We start from the raw sequence: 21636 nt of genomic DNA on the forward strand, positions 1-21636 counted from the left end.
TTCTCTTTTTTTTTTCCATCTTTTTCTTTTTTTTTTCTTTTTTTTTTTTTTTTTCTTGATGGAAAGACAAGGATCCCCTGTTAGGCAACCTTTGCCAGGGATTAATTCACTGGAAAATTGCTTCTCTACTGGTTGTTTTTTTCCCCACGGAATTGCATCTGATTGTCTCCAGTGGCAGATTAATATACAAAGAAGACAGACATGTCCAAGAATTACTTTACCTTTTCTGGTTTCAGATTACATATATTAAGCAGTTCTGTACTACTCTTTTCAATATTTGCAGTATATTTTTCCAATAACTTAACTATCCCAAGCCATTATTAGACACATAAATTTTGTCAGTGTTTTTCTTCCAGCTCAGTCATGATTCTCTAAGGTTTTTACATAGTCACTGAGGTAAGAAAGATTTCCACACACATAAAGAAACAAAAGCTGAGGGGGGAAACAGCCCTTTCAAGAAGAAATGGGCAGTTTCTTCGGATGGACAGAGGTGAGCAGACACAAGTTAACAGAAAAGTCTTTCTCAAATAATAACTGAAGAAGCAGCTTTCCCCAGCATCTCAAGATCTTTTTTACCCGTCTGTGTATCAGCACGCTGCAGATCTTGTTACAAACAAGGCAATACAGTTTTGCAGGAACCCTTGATTAGGTTACAGGCAACAACACATCATTGAAACCATCAGTGTTACTGCTGCACAGCATCTCAAAACCAAACTGACATGGAAGTAGATAACCTTTCCTTATGACATGCTAGGTATTTGCCTCCCCCATCAGATTTGTGCACATTTTTGTGTTGCATAAGCAACTTAACTGGGAGAAGGAACTTTTTTACAGGTGTAAACTGTTATTTTCTCAAACAACTCTTAACACGAGTGACCACAAAACTGCAAGGGTAAAAATGTACTTTGAGCAAATAACCAGCACATATTGCTTATCTCTTAAACAAAAAGGGAGCATCTAAATAAGAGCTGTTTAATAGAAGTCACTTATATAAATTAATTTGAGTGATAGCACTTGAATTATTATTAGGAAAAAAATTTAAGATCTTTTAGTGCAACTAACGTTGTGCTGTCTGTTTCAATGAAATTTTCATTTGCCAGTCATTATTATTTTGGTGGAAGACTAAATTATTTGCTGCTTGTCACTGAGGGGCATAGTGTAGGCAAAATTTAAGAAGTTGACAAGTTAGATGATAGAAATGAATAAAATTTATGTTCTTATGAACCTAATGGCAAGTAATTATCTCTGAACTGGCAGTACAAATGTGCTTTTTCATCATGAATACCTGACGTGTATTAGAAATTTCCAGAAGACATATTATTTATACGGTGAAGCAACAGAGTGGAAAACTTGTTAAATATATGGCTTCTGCATCCAGCATTTAATAGAAAAGTTTAATTGAGTGGCGAACCCTTTAGAAGATTTTTATGCCGTGTTAAGAGGCAGATGCTAAGAAATAACAACAAAAAACATCCTCCTAAGTCAATATCCTGCCTTTTTTTTTTTTCCTATTTTTTTCTTCTTTTTCATCATTTAACTGTGTCCCAGATTTGGCTCCACTGTATGTTCTGGTCACAGACTCGGTGTTAACAAAGCTTGTTGTGAGAGGATGTGTGCATGTGTGCCTACGTAATACAAGAGACAACATCACAAAATACAGCATCTCATAAGAGTAATATTAAAGCTGTAAGTCAGCACCCAAAAAGTTGCATTAGTCATAATTATGGTCGATTGTCCTACCTTAGTTCTCTTTCATGTGCCTAGGTATTCTCACATACTTAGCACAGAAGTCTTGATTCATCCTTTTTCTCCCCTAAGGTAGGAGCTCTGCCTCATTTGGATGCACAGCTCTCTATTCAGCATTTTGTGTATGACCCCGTACCTCATTTAGTAAACAATATTCAGATCCTGCTAGAAAGACAGAATGTTTAATTTCCTTGCAGACTTTACTGCATTACTCATCCCTTAAGTACTTAAGTGCTTCACTAATAATTTATCCTCACAATATCCCTGAAAGATGAACAGCTGGTATTATCCAAATTTACAGATGAGGAAACAAAGCACAGAGAAATCAAGGTCAAGCGTACCTGTTAAATGTAGGTGCTTATTTTGAACATCTAGCCCATGTTACTGCACTGCACCCAGCATATTTCAGGTTTTCCCCTGCTACAGCTGTGAAGGTTCGAGAGTAGCTGGAGCAGCCCCTGGGGAAAGCTCAGTGAGCCCGTCCTGCTCCGAGCTGAACCGTTTTCAGGCACCCAAAGCAGGAGGCCAGGCAGGGAGTATTACAGCGACCCAGTGGCACTGGGTGCCAGCATGTGGACAACTGCAGGGTGCCCACAGGTGGTTTGGGGTATGGTTTCCTTGGCCATAGACAGCTTCATACAGCAGTTCTGTATAAGAGAGTTTTCCCCTTGAGAAGTTCTTAGCATGCCCTGTGCATTAGTCTGCAGGAAGCTTTAAAGCCTGTGCCTCAGAAGTTTTAAGAAGTAAATCAGGCCCACTCACTGCAGTTGGTTTTAAAGTACTTTTCCAAGAAAGTATTTTTAAGTTATGTAGGAGTAATACTTGTTCAACCTGTATAAAAATTATCTCAAAGAGCTTCTTATATACAAATAGTCAGGCATTGCTAACTGATTCCTGGGGCTGACACATCCCAAAGTGACTAAGCAAGTACATCTGATACTTTGCAGTGTTCTTTTTAAATAATAATAATAGAAATAATACTGGGAAACCAGTCGTCTCTCCAGTTTTCTCTAGTCTTCAAGACAGCACTACCAAATTACATCACAATACATCACCTTATCCATTATCCCCATTCAAATTGGAGTAACTTTAGCATACTTTCGATAACTGGTTGTATATGCCTTTAGCACTGGATCTGACGAATTGATCTCAAAACATACCTCTAAGGAACAGAAACAAGGCAGTCTGGAAGGACTGATGTTAAGAAGACATGTTTCTTAATGCTTTGAAACATTGCTGATTGCACAATTAAATTTTCCAAACTTTTGCATATTGCTGACCTTGGTAATAATGACACATCCTTTGCATTAATAGGGATGCAGTAGGACCAACTCTGTTCTCTTTCTTTGTGGCGAAAGCCTTTCCACAAATACACAATTGTAAATAATATCAATTACACAGAAAGACATAGTACAATAAATTATTTTAAATATTATGCACATTACCCAAAGTTCCAGGACATACACATAAGAATCATGACTGTCGATACCACACATTAAGGGTATAACTGGCCCTAGACCGAAGACATCTGAATTTGGGTACCTACATATAGGCATCTACTTCCTTACACGTGCCTTTTCAATGGCCTAGCTTATTCTGGGCAGCCTGCACAGACATGGCTCCAATCATGCAATCACAGCACCATTGGGTTGGAAAAGCCCTCCAAGATCACCTGGTCCAACCATCCCCTACCACCAATGTCACCCACTAAACCATGTCCCTAAGCACCACGCCCAACCTTTCCTTGAACACCCCCAGGGACGGTGACTCCATCACCTCCCTGGGCAACCCGTCCCAATGCCTGACTGCTCCTTCTGAGAAGAAATTCCTCCTAATTCCCAATCTAATTTCCAGGATGATGCAAGTTTCCCCTAATCCACGTATCACCCTAACAGTCTGTGCGTTAGCCTGCAGATGTGAATGCTGGGCACTACTTTGAATACTTCTTGATTTCATCACGACATCCACTGGGGATATTATGTTCACAAAATCACAAAAGCAATGAGGCAGTCTCCTTTTCACAATGTGGCTCACAGTACGGAAAGTCACAGCATGACTTTCCAAAGTGAGAAGAAGTATTACCTTTGAATGGCTTTTACTGTACTTTAAAACACGGATGGATGTAGACACTGGGTGATAAAATAACGTCTTGAAAGATTGTATGTCCAAACTCATTGCTCCCTAGGCTATTCCATAATGGGATCTGAGAAGAGAGCATATCCCACTTTTTTTTTTTTTTTTTTGTGGGATTTTCCCACATTTTCACAAAGCTCCCCATCACAGGTAGCATCAGTCTCAGAACATAGAATTGACCTACTATTGAGCTGGCACCTCAGAGAGAAACAGTGAGTGAGCTTAGTTAACCGAAAATAAACTTGGTTAAAATAAAAGCTTTCAGCCACCAAAGAAGAAAAACTGAGCTTTGTTGTAGTATTTCTGTCTTTACTGCCGTTCCACTATCAAAATTTGCTGAATGTTGCTCAAGAATATTACACTATATTAGCACAAAATTACTAACAACGTTAGTATCGGAAGGAAAACATCTTGAAAAGCAGAAACCCCTCACAGCTGCTATGCGAGGTTGGCACTCCAAAATGAATTTTCCATTTTAGGAAAAGAAACTCGCTTCTTTCAGCAAGTTTGTTTTCATTGCATTATTTCATGACACACAGAAAATGCATTTGATGGCAACACAACAGTTTATGTCTTTAACACATAGAAAGCTGCATTTTATTATCTGCTACATCCATGAAACACCAATAGGTATAAAGAAACAGAATTTTTCTTCTATTACTTGTATGTGGCAGAGGGACAATACCAGTGAAGAGCCACAGGATTAGAGAATCAGCACACAAGTACATCCTTCTGTTAATAGAAAAGTTAAGTACAATGTATTTCCTAACCAGAAATGCCTCAGAAATCAGTCTGTATCTACCAAACTACCTAGACTGTATACTCTTTTCTAAGTATACTGAATGGTTGTTTGATTATTTTTCCACCAGCAGAAGGAGCTCTTTATTAAAAGAAAAGTGTACCAATTCAGTTTATTGGAGGTTTACAGCTTTTTTGGCTCCTCCTAGTCAAAGATCAAAGAATTTAACATACATGGTGGATCTGGGGGAAAAAGGGAAAATGAAAACAAACAAACAAACAAAAAGAAAAAAATAAGAAAAGGAAGAAAAATACATGGAAGTACAGCAAAGGCAGTATGCTTAAGAAATCATCTTCTGAAAAATAATAAAAATATAAAAGTTATAAAACATATATTTGTGAGCTTACTGGGAGGAGTGCAGTACTTGAAGCAAGGAAAAATATTCTGAGCTAACGATCTGAAGTCACTGCACCTGATTTTTCCTCTGTACACAGCAAAGCAAGCCAAGAAAGTTCATTTTCTGTCATTATAACACTTGTCTGATTAAAATAATCAGTTTAGACACTCTAATAGCAAAATTTTATGTTAAACATTAGAAAACTGATACCTGCTATTAGGTGTGGGAATATGGACAAAAGGAAAACTTGAACGAGACATTAAAAATGAATCTTTGATCTCTGAAAAGTGAACGGTTCCCTAAAGATTTCCATTACAGGTTCTCAGCATGCCTACACATGCTTTAGCAATTCAGTGCTACCAAGCAAAAATAGTAAAGGTTTAAGGTCGGCTTCTATTGTCCTAGCAGGAGAGAGAAGATAAAGCACTAAGCAGCAGCTATCTTCAGTTACCTAGGATTATATAAACCTGAAGAATTCTCTTTTATTTCAAACCCATGCTGGGCAAATAGAGTTACTTCTTAAATCAGAAGACTGCTGCATTAGCTTTCTGCAGATACATCATTACAGTTGTTACTACAGTAGTTTTTCTATAGGAATCGTAAGCAACTGTACAATTTTGGAAAGTTTCTCTGTTAAATACAGATATCCATTTCTCTTCCCTCTATCTTGTTTGAAGGGCAATAGATAAAATCTCTAATTCAAGTGAGTATTTGATGCTTTCACCTTCTCCTTTATCTCATATTCCTATTCTGTCCCCCTCCCTCCCACATTTTTTTTAACGTGGAATAGGGTCACACCTATTTCTCTTAAAGTATTTTAAAATGCACTGTTTTGTTGAGATTATAGTGTTTAAATCACACAATAACCACGGTCCCAGCCTGTGTAAGTCTATAAATGCACTAATTTTACTTAATGTTTTAAGCAGAATTCATCTCGCACAACCACGCCTGTAACTTTGGCAACTACTTTAAGACCCTCAGTGGAGAGGGACAGCAATGGTGCCACAAGGCAATTTATCACAATCACCTATACCATACAGGTAAGAGTGGAAAAGAAATGCCCTCTGGAACGGCTTCCTGTCTCCCTCACTTGGTAGTGACCACAGGAAGGCACGCAGATGATAAGCTCAGACTCGCACGTTATATTGGTACCTTTGGCAGGATGAGTCCCATCCATCACGGTCACACCTGAGCGTGTCCTGCAGTCCCAGCAGAACGCAGATAAGGAGGGCTTGTCCCAGAGCTTTCTGACTCACATCTCACAATGCCCACGTCATTACTCATCTCTCAGCGAGTGCACTGCCCTGCACCTATTGATCTCACCTTATTTATCCTTACCTACCAAATCTATTACCTGACCACAGCATGAACCACGTTTTCATTCTGCCTAATGGCTTGCCGTACTACTTCTCCCTGGAGATTATTCTCCCAGGCTGACCCTCACACAGGGAAGGAAAACGCAATCAAAGGCTTTAAACAGCACTCTCATCCTTCAAGTTCTTCATTAAAGTGTACCTTCTACGGTCTTCTGCAAAATACAACCACCTTGCACCAGCCAGGCCATCAGACTACTGATTTATACACACAATCCTTCCCTTACCCCACCCCTTGTCACTTGGCTTCTCCAAACCACTAAGCAAATACTTATAATCTACCTGTTGAATCCTTCCACAATCCTAAACTTGAAGCTCTCTGGGGAAAAGGTTGCTCTGAACTCTGTTAGTACACACAGCATACATGATTGTATAAGCCTCTATCCAGCAGCCACTGTCAGGCACATTATTACAAATAGCTGTTGCAGCCTACTGCTCCTGGGTTATAAAACAAATTTGTTTTTAAAGAGAAGATTATAGTGTCTCTCAGTCCTCCTATAAACTCAGAGGATTTATCAGAGACTGCGAACATTTTGTTAAAAGAGCTAGCAAACCATTCCTAGTGTAGCCACCTCCTTTGAGAATTTTACTGCAACTTGAGTAATTTTTTTAAAAACTCCTTTTGGGGTTATAACCGTTTGCTGTTATCTTCCTTTTCACATGAAACAAAGAGCTAAGCACCAATTTATCCCACTAAAGCTTAATCATTAAGTTAAGGTGACTAATTTAGGCCTATAAATATCTCTGAAGTGTCTTTCACATCTCAGTTACCTAATTCTGAAGGGGCCTATCTTCCTCTATTGACTAGAAGGAAAGCATAAGCAATTGCTTTGCTATAGCAGGTACTTCAGTGAAGTGTGTGAAAGTAAGCAAGCTGAATATTTTTGGAAACCCAAAGTCTATCTGTTTGATAAGTAAGAGACAATTAAAATCTCAGCATTAACTGTTTTGTAGAACCCTTTCATTTTAAAGGCAGCATCAGAGTTTCAGATCCTGCTCCGCGATTACCAACCTGACACATTTTGGAGAAAAACAGCAATGCACGGTGCCTTTGCAAAAAGCACGACAGGATAATATACGTGTCAGGAGACATGCTGAATGCACCTTCTCCATGTCAACTGAGCAAACCCAATTTAGCAAATTAAGATAGATGAAGAATGGATGTTGCGAGTGTTTCTCGTTTCACATGTGAAGCTGAGCTCATTAAGACATGCCTGAGAAATTCCAGTTTCTAAGCAGTGTTATAGCCTGGGCTTGTTTGTTTATAGTGCATGATACTTAATATATAATTATGACTACCAACTGAGACCTTTGGCTTATTCTTTTTTCTCTCTGTTTTGTCGCACACATCTTCCTGAGTAGTCACTGACCTCATTGGGACTACATTTCTAGTTGGCTTTGCAGAAAAACTGTATCAGCATCAATAGGGAAATTTACTAAATTTACCAGTATTCGCCCAAGCATTACGGAGGTGAAAGCTTGTTTCCCTGCCCTGTCATTCACCAAAGCCAGAGAGACATGCAAAGGAAAGGGCACACTTGGATGACATACGTCCAGAAACGGGAAACCTGCCACAGAGCTGGTTTAGTGGTTCTTCGTCACAGCCTTCGCACAGGTTGCTTACTTTGACCCCTGAAAATCTGTTCCTTTGCCGCAATTCCTGCTTGGCACCCACAGTTACTTCAGGAAACAGATTTTGCCCGGTGACCAGTTAGTTTGGCTATGCCCACCTTCTCTCGTTAACTGGCAAAAAGTTCATTTGATGAAGACCGGCAGTATTCAAATACATTTGATTTCAGGCAGGAGGGAAAAGAGCCTCTCTCCCACCAGGGTGGAAAGGAGAAGTGCTGAGTCTGTTGGTCTGACATTGGGGTTTCTATTTTGGGGATTCTGCTTATCTGATCGTGGATTTGGAGAAAATCCTTTCATAGCTTTTCTTGTGCACTGTCAGTGGTGATAAAGCAAAGAATTGGGAGAAAAAAGCAGCTACCCTGCACTGTTGAGAACACCACTGACTTAACAGGAGAGAAAGGAAATATGGACAGTTGAAACTGGGTGTCCTGCTCAGAAGGAAAGCCTCTGATCTACGCCACCCTGCAGAATCAGGGAATAGATGTACTCAGATAACTTCGCACAGCTCCGCTCATTAAAAGCAATAGTCTCAAAACAGATGGAGAAAGAACAGGGAGAAAGAACAGGCAGAATGGCTGAAGCAACAAACAAAAAAAAAGTCACTTCTGTGACTTGCGAAAGAAGATCTCTCTTCGTCCTGACTTCCCAGCCTCCCCCCCCGCCAAATTCATATTTTTTCAGGAGAAAAAAAGGCTGGAGAAAGGAGAGAATACAGCAGTTAGCTAATGGATGAGAGGTAACCAAAAAAAAAAAAAAATAGGAAAGGTATAAAGTGAGGGATTAATCTGAAGGATTTTAGAAACTGAAGGACTGTGCTGGAAGAGGCATTTGTGTGACTCTGGGTGTGCTGGTTCAGGATTTGACCCCACTGAAAAATGAAAAATGTATTTTTTTTTCTTTTTGTTGTTGTTGGGGCCATGGGGGTAAGCTACTGGACCACTTTTCAGCCAGCTCAGGTCTCTAACCAAAACCACTGTATGGCCTCAAAAGTGGTCATGCCAGCACAGCACAGGGATGTGACTGAGCAGGGGCTGCTTTTTTTGCAGCCACCACACCACTTCTCTGCCTAAATAACAGCATTTTTGTGCATCATGCATTAACCATCCAGCATCATGTCCTTTGATATATATATATTTTTTTTTCTGCACAGTCCCACATGCTTGACAGAGCTGGTCAGATGTACCTGATGCATCTGATGCATAGGATCTGGAGCAGGGAGGAGGCTGTGGTATTTCTTGACTCTGCAGCACAGGAAGACCTCACACATTGGGATTTCACAGATCAGAAAGCTCTGATGCGAGTTAGAGAGCTCTGACTTCTGAGAAATCATGAGATCTGCCACTTGGTCCTGCTCAGCTCCTTGCCACAGTAATTTTCAGTCCTAATTTGTGACAACAAGCAAGCCCAAGGCCACACCATGCTGTTACACACTATGGTGCCATGCCTAACCCTACCCAGTGGAGTTCCCCACAGAAATGCACAGGAAAGTGATCAGACCAAGCTCTGAACCTGAAAGCATGAATCCAGCGCAGCACGGTGCCGCATCCCTGTTAGTTAACCTGAAGGGAGGCCTGTTGAGATCACCTGCAGTTTCCATGGGCTTGGTTTTGTCCGTCTGTCCATATGTTCTCTTAAACTGGCAAGCTGATTTCATAATGATGGCCAGTATTAGAATGCATGTCAGCTTTCAGATGGAAGGGAAATAAATAGGTAAAAAAAATTTGCGAAACCAGAACACTTTTCTTCTTGTCATTTTGTGTCATTTATATCACTCTCCTCTTGGTTTTGTTGCCACGAGAGGCAAAAAGAGAACACAGGTCTTCGTTTCAAATCCATGGACAGATCTGAAATTAAGCGCCTAAAGTAGGCCTACAGCATCTAACCGAGCCAACCACGTGAAATGTGGATGGGGCACGAGGCACCCAACGCTGTTACTGCCCACGTCCAGTTACCGCAATACCTTGACTGAGTTCTCACCTCAGAGACTGCAGGAGTCATAACCAACTGCTGCTGCGCTTCAACACGCTGCTGAGCCGCAAATAGACCTGTGGTCTCTTTTCGACCGAGCCCATGGACCAGTTCAGATCCGAACCAGCAGCAGCAACAAAAGCATCTACATTTATGCCTGACAGCATCACTCGAAGCAGCGGCGTAATCCTGAGCAATGTTCATGGCGGCACAGTGCAGCGCTGGTCAGCAGCTGGCGTGCAAATTGACCACAGGCCTGTAGATCAAATCAAACATTTTAATTATCTCCTATTTTGCATTAAATCATTACCTCTCCCGTAATCACCACCTGTAATATCGCTGTAGGAATGGGGACCTTTATAACCACCTCTGAGGCAGTCAGGCATTTTATTCTGCCTCCTCAGTATCGCTCATGTCTCACGTTCCTATTAAGCAGCCAGGTCTGACACCTGTCTCCTTAACAAGTGGCAAGACCCACTCCCATAGATAACCGGCAAGTCCGCATGCAAATGATTAACACTCCCCCCTTGTGAAGCCACACATCTTTGCGCTCAAGTGAGAATAACTGCTTGTGCTATTGCAAGTAGTAAAACGTGTCATTCAGTCCTTGAAATAAAAGCTTAAAAGCGAATGCGAGGTGGTGGGTGTAAGCCGACACAAGTGAGTTGGACTTCAAGGCAGTTTAGCAATATTCACGGGATCCAAGATCAGTAAATTGTTTCCCCTGGTCCTCATGCCCTACCATCATCCTCGTATTCAAACTTCTACCAACAATAACCTGTCACACACTACAGAAGTCCTATCAGTGATCGCCCTTCTTTGCGTAATCTCTTAATTCTGGCGTATAAATTAAAGCAGTTTTGGTTCACAGGGGAAAAATCAAAGCTCATGTATAGCACAGCATAATATTTAACAACATCATATTTAATAACAATCAAAAAGCTTACTACTTCTGTCGTATTTATTGGTGGGTACGTGTAACATCATGAAGCAGTACAATATCCCAGGAGTTACCAGTGTACCCACCTCCAACTGCCATGTAGTCGTATTTCAGTCTTTTACCACAGTGAATTTTTCTGACGCACGTAAAGACACAAGTATTTCGCCCTCCATCATAGATCTGCAGCCCTAAATAGCACAGCACCTGAGCTGCATGTTTCTCCTAAGTGCATCCTACTGTGCGACCCTACTACGTGCACAGGAGAAGCCCAGAGGAAGCAGAGCTAACATTTTGAATTGATCCAATACTGCTTAGAAAACAGTTCCTCTTCCTACTTCTTCGGTTTCCCAGGATAGCATGATTTGTTTCTGGTTTTAGAAGTCTACTCACAGAATCACGATGCATGACCTTCCTCCTTTCCGCTAGAATACTGTTTCTAAACAGAGCCCACACTGTATTTTACTCTTCGCGGCTGCTGTTAGAAGCGTTCTTGCTCTTTTCCCAGCATTAAGCAGGCACCCACTAGAGGGAATCCTTAAAGACACCAGAAACCGAATCTCCTACCCTGAAAGCAATCCCGGTTCTGGATGCACTGGTCGCGATGCGATTCATCTAAGTCCCTGACACCATTTTTTTAAAGCCTGAGGAGCCACCAGAACTACAGGAATCAAATCACGTCGGTAAATGTACAGACCCAACAAAAGCAAAGGACATTCAGGAAGAGAGCCGTGTCCCTTCACGGGGAGGAAGTGCTGTACCAAAGCACCTGGAGCCTCACACAGCTGCTATGTACACGGACCTTTTTGCCAGTACACTCTAAGAGCCTGTAATTTATCAGTCCTGCCCAACCTACCCAAAAGGTGATCTAAGGGCTCATATGCCATTTCCATGGGAGATGGGACATTAAAATAAAATATATTCCAGCTCTTTGATTCCCATTGATTTTGTGGGTAATACAATAACCAGAATGAGATAGCTGAAACCAATAAAAACTGATTTATAGCGTTAAAGGCATTCTTTATAGCACTTATTTATGGTACATTACATCTGAAATCCAATTTCACAGGCTGCTGTTTGAAACTTTCTGTTCAATCATAAATACACTACATACAGCATAGCTCAGTGCCATGGAGTCAGATTATACAAATGCCCCTGTTCCCAGAAGGAACTGCACTTCTGCTGCAATTGTGGTAAATGAGTTTGACAGTAATTTTTCCCAACCAACTTCCAACCAAAAGTTCCAGTCAGCACTCAATAAATTTAGAATATACAGTTACTCCTTTAATCGTAATAAACATCTATTTATTCACATAATTCACTTATTGAAAAGACATTAACGGAAATCACGGAAAACAAACTTGGCATATGCTACATGATAACCCACTAAGTATATTTAAGCATGCTAGCAGGGATCCTGTTTCCAAAGCACACACAGGCATTCACGTGTACCACTCCCATTCACGGGGAAGGGAACGTTACAATCCCCCTAGTTCAATTTTAGAAGGGTGAAAAGAACGTGTTTCCAGCTGCACACTTCAAAGGAACAGACTACATTCAGGTCACTTACTATAATCACTGTCAAGAAAAGGGCAAAAAATCAGATCTGACTTTTACAGAGGCACTGTCATGTGAATCTGGAGCAAGTTCTTATTTATTTGAAAAGGCTTTTCCCTGAAAGTAAAATCACTGCAAACTATGTTTGTCAGGCTTTACATAAATTTAAGTTGAAAGATGTTTTCTCCCCACCGCTGATATGAAGGCAGACTTTGTCTTTGTGTGATGTAACCGCTTCACGGTTATGAGAGATTATTTTTAAAGGTGCAACTGCATTGACGTGCTACAAAACAGAGTACCTGTAGCGTTAATACTTATAGGAATAATGGGGAAAAAAGTCCTATTATGGCATATCACATTTGGCTCCTTGAGAGAAAGTACTCCACAGAGAAACAGAGCGAGACAAAATTAAGTCTCTAAACATACAGAAGTATTTTTGGTCTTTGGTGCCTTAGCTATAAAGCCCCTGTGGGGAAGAGAAAATATATCAATATTGTGAAAGCAGATGATGGCTGGAGACCTAGTGAGAATAACCCAAAATACGTAGACTTGGTATAGATTTGGGGGAAGAAAGTGAGGTACAGGGAAGAGAAACTATATCACAGGGTGCCAACTGAGAACAGACCTGAACTAACATGTGTATATAATACAAATCACTGTAGGAAGCAGATGGGAGGGAAGCACACTTTCAATAAGGAAACTTGAGACTGCAAAGCATTAATAATTTAATATACAATCTTTCACCTCCTGAACACCAATTCAAATCCAATTCACATCAGCTGTGACCCAAACTTATTAAGTGGCCTGCATGTTGAAATGATATCATAGCCTTAATTGGTTTCTCATGTACTTGAGATAAAGCTGGCCACTACCTTTGACATTAATAGCAAACTATACAAAGGGCTGAAGACCATAGGTGAGAAACACTCCCCCAGAATAGACTCCCCACTCCAGTGCAAGCTGGGACACTTCCCAGCAGTACTCCCTTGTACCGTAAGTAAAAAGAATTTACATAAAGTTGAAGCAATATGAAAATTAAAAAAAAAAAAAGAAGAAAAAAAAAAAGAAAAAAAGGAGAATTTATTAGCTTGTGGCATGGATTATTTTCAAAGAGTTATAATTATATAACATGGATTTTATTTATGTATTTATTTATATTGCCACTGCAAGGAAGGTTTGGTTACTAAAAGAAAGTACTGAGCAAGACCACACTGCTGGCCATCGCAGACATAATCAACCATTTGACAGGTGAATTCCTCTAAATTATAACCTATATCCTATCGCTTTAGCACAGTAAACCCACAGATGAAAAGAGGAAGAATGGAAAAAGATTGCAGGTCATGTTATCCAGGTCCTGGTCACAGGCAGAGAAACACTTTTCCATTTTCCTTGATCCATTTAAAATGACCCGTACCTGACAAAATAACATAACTGTGTACCATCGTAGAATTTTTCTGGACAACAAGCACAGACTCAGCAGCCGCGTGGAGAAAATAAAAACATTTATATAGATTTCATTGAAATGAAAAGATATTATAGCACCTCTTTTCAGATTTAATGAAGTAAAATTCACTATGCTTGATCATAAACTGTCCACATTGACACCAAGATTTCACTTCAAGACAAGGCATATCTAAGTACATAAGCGTACATGATTTGGAAGAGAGATTTTAGTGATATTTTCAGTCCAAAGCCCCTTTCACAGTCATCTTACATAAAATGAGAAACAGCTAGAGAAACATTTTTTCGTTTTTTCAGCAAACCAGTGTTTTGCTTACTCTGCAGCTGAATTCATACAAGAATTTGTGAAGAATCTGCTCAGAATGTTAAATCCAACACATGCTAGCAAGTTGACTTTACTGGCCTTTCCCATGGAAAAACATCCCCAAGCAATCAACCAAACTAGAACTTTGAGAACCTAGACATTCTGTAATCTCTCAAAGAGAGATTATTAGTCACAGCAAAATTTGCAAATTAAAGAAAAATTTCAGTTAGCCCATCAGGATTTAGAAAGATCCGACATTGTCAGTGGCATTTCACTCAGCTACTCCTTTGTACAATATTAAACGTATTACAGTATACAATGAACAACGCTTAAAAAATGCACTTGACTCACGCAAACTTCCTGAATTTTTGTTAAGCCTTACTCGAATGTGAAAAGAGTGAAAGTCATAGAGGATAGCTCAACAACAATCTCTACTTCAGGTAGAGATTCAGCTAAGATGGAATGTATTTCAAAAGGAATTCATACGTTAAATCATTATTTTGTTATAGATTTAAAACATGCATTGAATCACCTTCTTCATTTTGAGTAGCATAAACTCTTTTTGAAAGAGTATGCAAGTGTCAGAGGGATCGAAAAATATAGAGAAAATGGTAATAGACTTAAGAACATCTCTTTAAGAGGATACATGATAAAAAATGATAAATTATATGCTTCTATGTACATTCTCCTCCTATAAGACAGGATCAAATTCAAAAGTAATACATTTCAGTCTGATTAAAGGAAATTTCATTTTTTCAGATATAACACATGCCCACAAAATACATTGCAAACTAAGCTGTTAAAAATACAAAAAGTACAATTCAAAGACATTATGAATTATGGCATCACTCCCAAATTACTCTAACATCTTTTTGTTGGTAGTTTTTTTTTTTTTTCCTTTTAAACACAATCCATAACTCCGTAGACCTACAGAAAGTGACAAATACAATGCTGATGCAGGTGCAATGCTTCACATTGACACACAGCTTTTCTCTGAATACTTGAGTAGGAAATTAATAGCATAACAGACACCAAAGTAGACACCTCATGAAATCTAGATCAATCTAGCTAACCGAAGAAAAGCAACAAGGAATCGTGAAACAACAAAGATTCAGCTGCAGCAGAAAGCAGAACTTTGCTCTACCATCTACAGGGTACACTCACCGCTAGACAACAGGAGACACTGAACCTCTTCAGCAAATGCTTAGCCTCCAATATCAGGGAAATTTAAAAATATAAGTTCTCCCTGTTTATGTGTTGTGTACACTGCTCCCTTGTTTCAGAAAACTTATTTTAAAAAGGCAAAAGAATCACAGAAGTGGGAACATCTGGCTGGATAGGATCTCTTGGCTTCTCAAATTCAGTTCCCTTCAAAAACAACTGTGTTGAAGGATTAAACCTCATTTCAAAAATAGCTATGTGGGCTGCTGGACTTAAAATAGCTGTGCAACCTAGAATAACTAGACTTTTAAGCTACATTACGCATGAAGTCTGTGCCTCTTGGAACAGAAGTCGGGTGTAAGGACTAAGGAAGCGGGCATTTATACTGAATTTATACTGAATGCTAGCACACAAATCTAAGAATACACTTGCAGGTGTTCAAAGTCATGCTTATAAGGCAAAAGGAAAGCCAGGGTCTTACTCCCGGCCCCGCTGGTAGCTTTGTACTTTTGTAGCAACTCACATCCAGCCCAGACTAGACTAAGAAAAATATTTTTGTGTGTTTTCAAAGTACTTGAAATAAACAAGAACAGGGCTTTACAGCAAGAAGCACAGTATGTGCATTTGCACACTGAGGCCGGTACATGAGTACGTCTAAGAGTGCAAAGGCTGCTCAGGTGGTGTCAGGGAACTGCATGGAATAGAGGGCAAACCTTGTGCCCTTTCATACATAATGCTGTCTGAGAGCAGTCCCTAGAGTGAGCTATCCCCAGACGATGTGAACCCATGCTTAGAAGAAGCATTTGCCTTTAGGAATGTGATGTGCACCCCGGGAATGCCTCACTCTTGAAAAGTTATCTTTTCAGGTGTCTATTGAGATGAACATCAAAACGAGATGCATTACGAATGTGACAAAAAGTGGGGAGATAGTCCAGGAAGAGTATGGGAAAGGCATCAAAACCATTCTGAGGATTGCTTTTATTACATACATCAGCCCTGAGCTACACGTTCTCAAAATCCTCTGGGGACACGAGGAGGAAAGGTGCACAGAGTCTGAAATCACTGCAGTGCTCTCTTGCTTCCAGGTCTGAAGTCATACACATGCTGCTAGAATCTAATAAGCTATTAGTTGGGAAATAAAAGTATTTTTTGTTATTTAGTTCTGACTTTCAGGGCAATCTAAAGCTTACTATTTTCCCCCAGTTCTAAAAGATAACCAAAAGACCACTGCCAATGTTTTCCCACTGGTATGTGAACAAAAGTCTGAAATTCATAGTACTAAAAGTACACAGCACTGAAAGTCTCCATTCCCTGTACTTCCACTTGCTGTAAAACACCATTCTTGCACTAAAATAAAAGGATAAGGAAAGATGAGATAGTGCACTAAAAAACAAATTTAAATGCTATCCCAAACATTGCACAGCAAACATATTTTATGATGTGTATTAGGCATTGTCCTAACTTTTCCTTTTCATTAGAATCTCAGAAACAGGCATTTCATTACTGTTCAATCTGCCATAATTCAGGCACTGAGGAAAAAAAAAAAGTCAGTGTCAGCAATTCAAAGCTAAGATTTAATAGGATAATGCTAAAGCACACAATGAAGACTTATAATTATTAAAGCAAACTATACTTTGTGAATAAATGAACATGAAAGACATCCAGTCTTCACTATATTTTATTTACTAATTCATAAGATTTAAAAATTTGCAAAGAGTTTTAAATTATTGACGTGACTTATGCTTTAAAATATTCTCAGCGTATTCTGGCCTCATAGTCTAAAACCTGGATGCTCTTAATTTCTTCATGTAACTCCTGTCCAGCTGCACAGACACAGAGAAAAGATGGGAGACTCCTTAAACCAGCCACCATCATGCAGTATGGGATCTGTGGTAGCTGTTTAACCTTGATTTTACAGCTTGATGTAGCAAATGTTGATAATAACTGGCAGGTGGAGCCGTCCCTTGCACCCTGAGGATGCGATACAACATATTTCCTTCTGCTTCTGAAGTACATGTTAACACGGCAGACACACCATCATCAGAAATCTTACATATTTTGAGGGCTTCACCCACTTCTGTAAAATGTTAAGTCCTTAAAATGAGAGAAACTGCTGGAGAGTGGTTGTTTTTTCTTAGGATGTGGGACAGATAAACAAAATACGCTTGCTCTGATATCTCTAAATCTTTCACAGGGTATGTGCCATATTCTGAACAAACAGAAATTCTCACTTCTAACTGACTTTCCCTAATTAATGAACAAAGTGCTTCTTAACTTCTTATGATCATTGTCAATAAAGTCCATGAACTCATTGCAATTGAGAAAGTTACAGTGTGCCAGAAGTGCTTCATAATTACTCTAAGTTGATGAATAATTTTTATGACCAAGTGGATCAAAGCCAATTCACCTCATCTGCATTTAGAAGTATTTTAAAATAGTCTTGTCTGCAGCAGCTGTATCAGAGGGCAACCAAGACACATTGCTCTTTCTTGAAAGTTCACAAGACCCGTTTCATCAGTCTTCTTGTCTACTGGCATCCAGTACAAGATATTTCTGAGAGCTTCTTTTATTGAAAAAACAAGTCACTGCTGCACAGAGAGAATATCACTGAATATGCACAGCCTTGCAAACATCTTCAAACTGAATCACCATTTATTCCATCCTGCTTTTTATTATTTTTTTAAATGTTTTTGTAGTCATTAAGCTCACAGGGGACTGAGTCAATTAAAAGAAAAAAAACAACTTCAAGTGATGACTTCCAGAAATAACTCAGAGGGATGTAATTCTTGCAAGTCAGCTCTTGAGACTACCATATTATTCTGTCAAAGCTTTCTGCTGAACACCTCTGTGAAACTGTCTTGCAATTAAAAGAGTGAGACCACATTCCTGTTACCTACACACTACTCAGAACTCGTGAAGTTCAACTAAGCCAAGTGCAAAACCCTGTGCCTGGGTCAGGGCAATCCCAAGCACAAATAGAGGGTGGTGGAATTAGATGATCTCTAAGGTCCTTTCCAGCCCAAACCAATCTATGATTCTATGATGGACTTGAGTGGTACTGCTTGAACTTTGACTGTAAGAGTAGTAGGGTACAAGTGATCAGGTATAAACCCACTTTGACTACGCCTTTCTAACATGAGAGAGGTGTATACCAGCTTGTGCAAGTTTCAGGGATGTTTGTACAGTAAATCCCATCACATGTACAAGCCCTTTGAATGTTGATGATGTACCACCAAGAAGCTTTGCAGGTTTCCAGGCTAAGCTTTGCAGTTTCTTGACCAGAGAACTGTACAGTATTCTTGTAGAAGTTATGAGTCAGGGAAAGCTTCATTTTCGACTTTTTGCTCCTCCTAGCAGAGGCACAGCAGAGCTATCTGGGCAGGGATGATAAAAGGCTGAGAAGATGAATAGCAAGGCATGAGCATGCCAAGCCTTGCTTGTGTAAATTGATCAAAAAGCATTTTCAGGGAAAAGCATTATGACAGGGAAACCATCTCTCTCGGGGCAGGATATATAGGAGGAGGCATTTTAGCCCCTGAATTTTTAAATACCTTTTTCTCCAAAAGAAGGAATCACAGAATCATTAGGGTTGGAAAAGATCTCCAAGATCATCTGGTCCAACCATCCCCCTACCACCAATGTCACCCACTAAACCATGTCCCTAAGCACCATGTCCAACCTTTCCTTCAACACGCCCAGGGACGGTGACTCCACCACCTCCCTGGGCAACCCATCCCAATGCCTGACTGCTCCTTCTGAGAAGAAATGTCTCCTCATTTCCAACCTGAACCTCCCCTGGTGCAACTTGAGGCCGTTCCCTCTAGTCCTATCACTAGTTACCTGTGAGAAGAGGCTGACCCCCAGCTCCCCACACCTTCCTTTCAGGTAGTTGCAGAGAGCAATGAGGTCTCCACTGAGCCTCCTCTTTTCCAGACTAAACAACCCCAGTTCTCTCAGCCGCTCCTCATAAGACTTGTGTTTCAGGCCCTTCACCAGCTTCGTCGCCCTTCTCTGGACTCACTCGAGAACCTCGATGTCCTTCTTGTACTGAGGGGCCCAAAACTGAACACAGTACTCGAGGTGCGGCCTCACCAGAGCAAAGTACAGGGGAATGATCACCTCCCTGCTCCTGCTGGCCACACTATTCCTGATACAAGCCAGGATGCCGTTGGCCTTCTTGGCCACCTGGGCACACTGCTGGCTCAAGGAGAGGGGAAAGAGAGGAGTGTGAGTACCTGCAAAACTAGCTAAACTCAGAAGGAGGTATCAATGGACAAGTTCCTATTGTAGAAATATGTGCAAAAGTTAGACGACAAGATACCTCATACTGAGCACAGATATCAGTCTGTCTCTAGGCAGAAGCCCTGTGGAGCCTGCAATTTATACTGTCAGGAAAGAGAACTGCAGAAAAAAAAAAAAAAAAAACCAAAAAAAAAAGAAAGAGTGATTAGTCAATAAAATGGCAAGTGAAATTCATTGTAAAAAATGGAGAAAACAGTAATCCAAACCATACATCCAGCCCTGCTACGAGTTCTAAATTGGCTGTTTCCACTCAGAAATGACACTGTGAGATAACAGAAATTTCCAGGAAGATGTAATCTCTGGGCTGGTCATCTGTGTGTACTCCATTGTTGGTGGGTCACCAGCACCAGATGCCTTTCTCTTTTAAACAACATATTCAAATGTCTTTCTGCAACACATTTTCTGTGTTCTGAGACTTCTGCTGTGATTTGCTTTGTGCTTCTACAGTGTTACAGTAATCACAAGGGATCAGTTAAAATGCTCTGTTAGGGCTGTTTAGGTAAATCCTACTATGTGGTTTATTATCTTAGAATAATATTACGGTAAATTGTCCTTCATCCATCTTTTTATCTTAAAAATGACACCATGACACTCAACGTCTCTTCCCTTTTTTAAAACTGCACTCTTGCCAGGAATTACCCTTCACTGAAAGGGCATCCCCAGTACCTGTAAATGTTTATAACAACACTTCCTCAGACACCTCATCAAACAAAGTTATACTGCTTATTCGAAGAGGGAGAGCAGCAACGTGCACTTTTACAGAACTAAGAGGCTCAAATATTTGCTGCTACCGCAGCAAAGCACAAGATTGAGGTCCAGCCTCAGAGTACCCAGGCCATCATGCACTAGCTCCTTCTCCCTTGCCTCCATTTGGTGCCAAAGAGAAGGAACAGAAAGAAGTTAGAAGTGCTTTGCACAAGCCTCGTGCTTCTCGTCTTGTCAGCTCTGTTAAGCTCAGTGAAGAGAAGGGTCAGAGCAGCCTAGGAGTTTCAAATTAACACTCGGGCAGCATCCCCATAGGAGGGCCGTGTAGGCATCTGAGAGCAACCAGAATACAGCAGCCCAGAAGAAGTGGGGGAAGGCACCCAGCAGAAACACAAAACCATCAGTGAGAGGAGCCCACTACTGATTCCTCCTTTGTAACCTCACAGCAACATACGGAAGATTGTGCTGAAGACAGCAGCAAGCCCAGGAAAAGCTGGTAGTCACAGCCACGGGTAACAGGAAAGCTATATTTCATGCTGTTTGTCATTTTATATTTTTGTTTTCTCTCCCCCCAACAACTGTCCCTCCCCGCACAGAAAGCAACCCTTTTTCATGATAGGCAGTTTTGTGATATGAAAAATTTAATGAGCAGATGGAACAGCAATCCATTATCCATTAAAATATTGCAGTGGGTTAATTCAGCAAATAAAAATGGAGAATGAAGCAGATGGCCGTTTATAGTTCTCTTGATTTCTTAAATATTCCTTCCCAGTGCACAGCCATTCTTGTATTTAACGTGAAATGCACAGTTCCCACCATGTGCGCATTATGCAACCATTCGTATGACTTCATAAACATTACATCTTATAGAGCAATTATTTTTTATGCCTTCTTTAAAGGAAAAGCTGTAGCATTTCATGGCAAATTATTCCCAGATCTCAGATATCTTGAAATAATTTGAAAGACCTGCCAACAGCAAATGATAAATCCACCAAGTGCAAATGTTTGCTCAAGATATTTTTTGGATGTATCTTAATTTTCTGGCTGTGAAATAATACAGGAAAAGCATTTTCACATGAGATTTGGGTGTAATATTTCAAGTATTTAGTATTATGTCATACACACATGCCGGGAAAATAGGTAGCTGAGCTCCTTTCTCAGTGTGCTAAACTGGAAATAGCTGCTTCGTCAAAGCAATTGCAATTCACAGTGAAGCAGCAA

General features: G+C 40.2%; 1 protein-coding gene across 1 annotated transcript in view; it reads right to left on the minus strand.

Annotated features, from left to right (window-relative positions):
- Window positions 1–21636, minus strand: part of LOC308187761 (uncharacterized protein) — a gene marked incomplete at its 5' end in the record, with an annotated part of 203558 nt that continues 181922 nt past the window's right edge. The window contains one exon of the mRNA XM_080576067.1: window positions 1–19809. The remainder of the gene's footprint in view (window positions 19810–21636) is intronic.

This window comes from Anser brachyrhynchus, assembly GCF_964034855.1.
Source record: "Anser brachyrhynchus genome assembly, chromosome: 1".
In the NCBI taxonomy this organism is placed as follows: Eukaryota; Metazoa; Chordata; class Aves; order Anseriformes; family Anatidae; genus Anser; species Anser brachyrhynchus.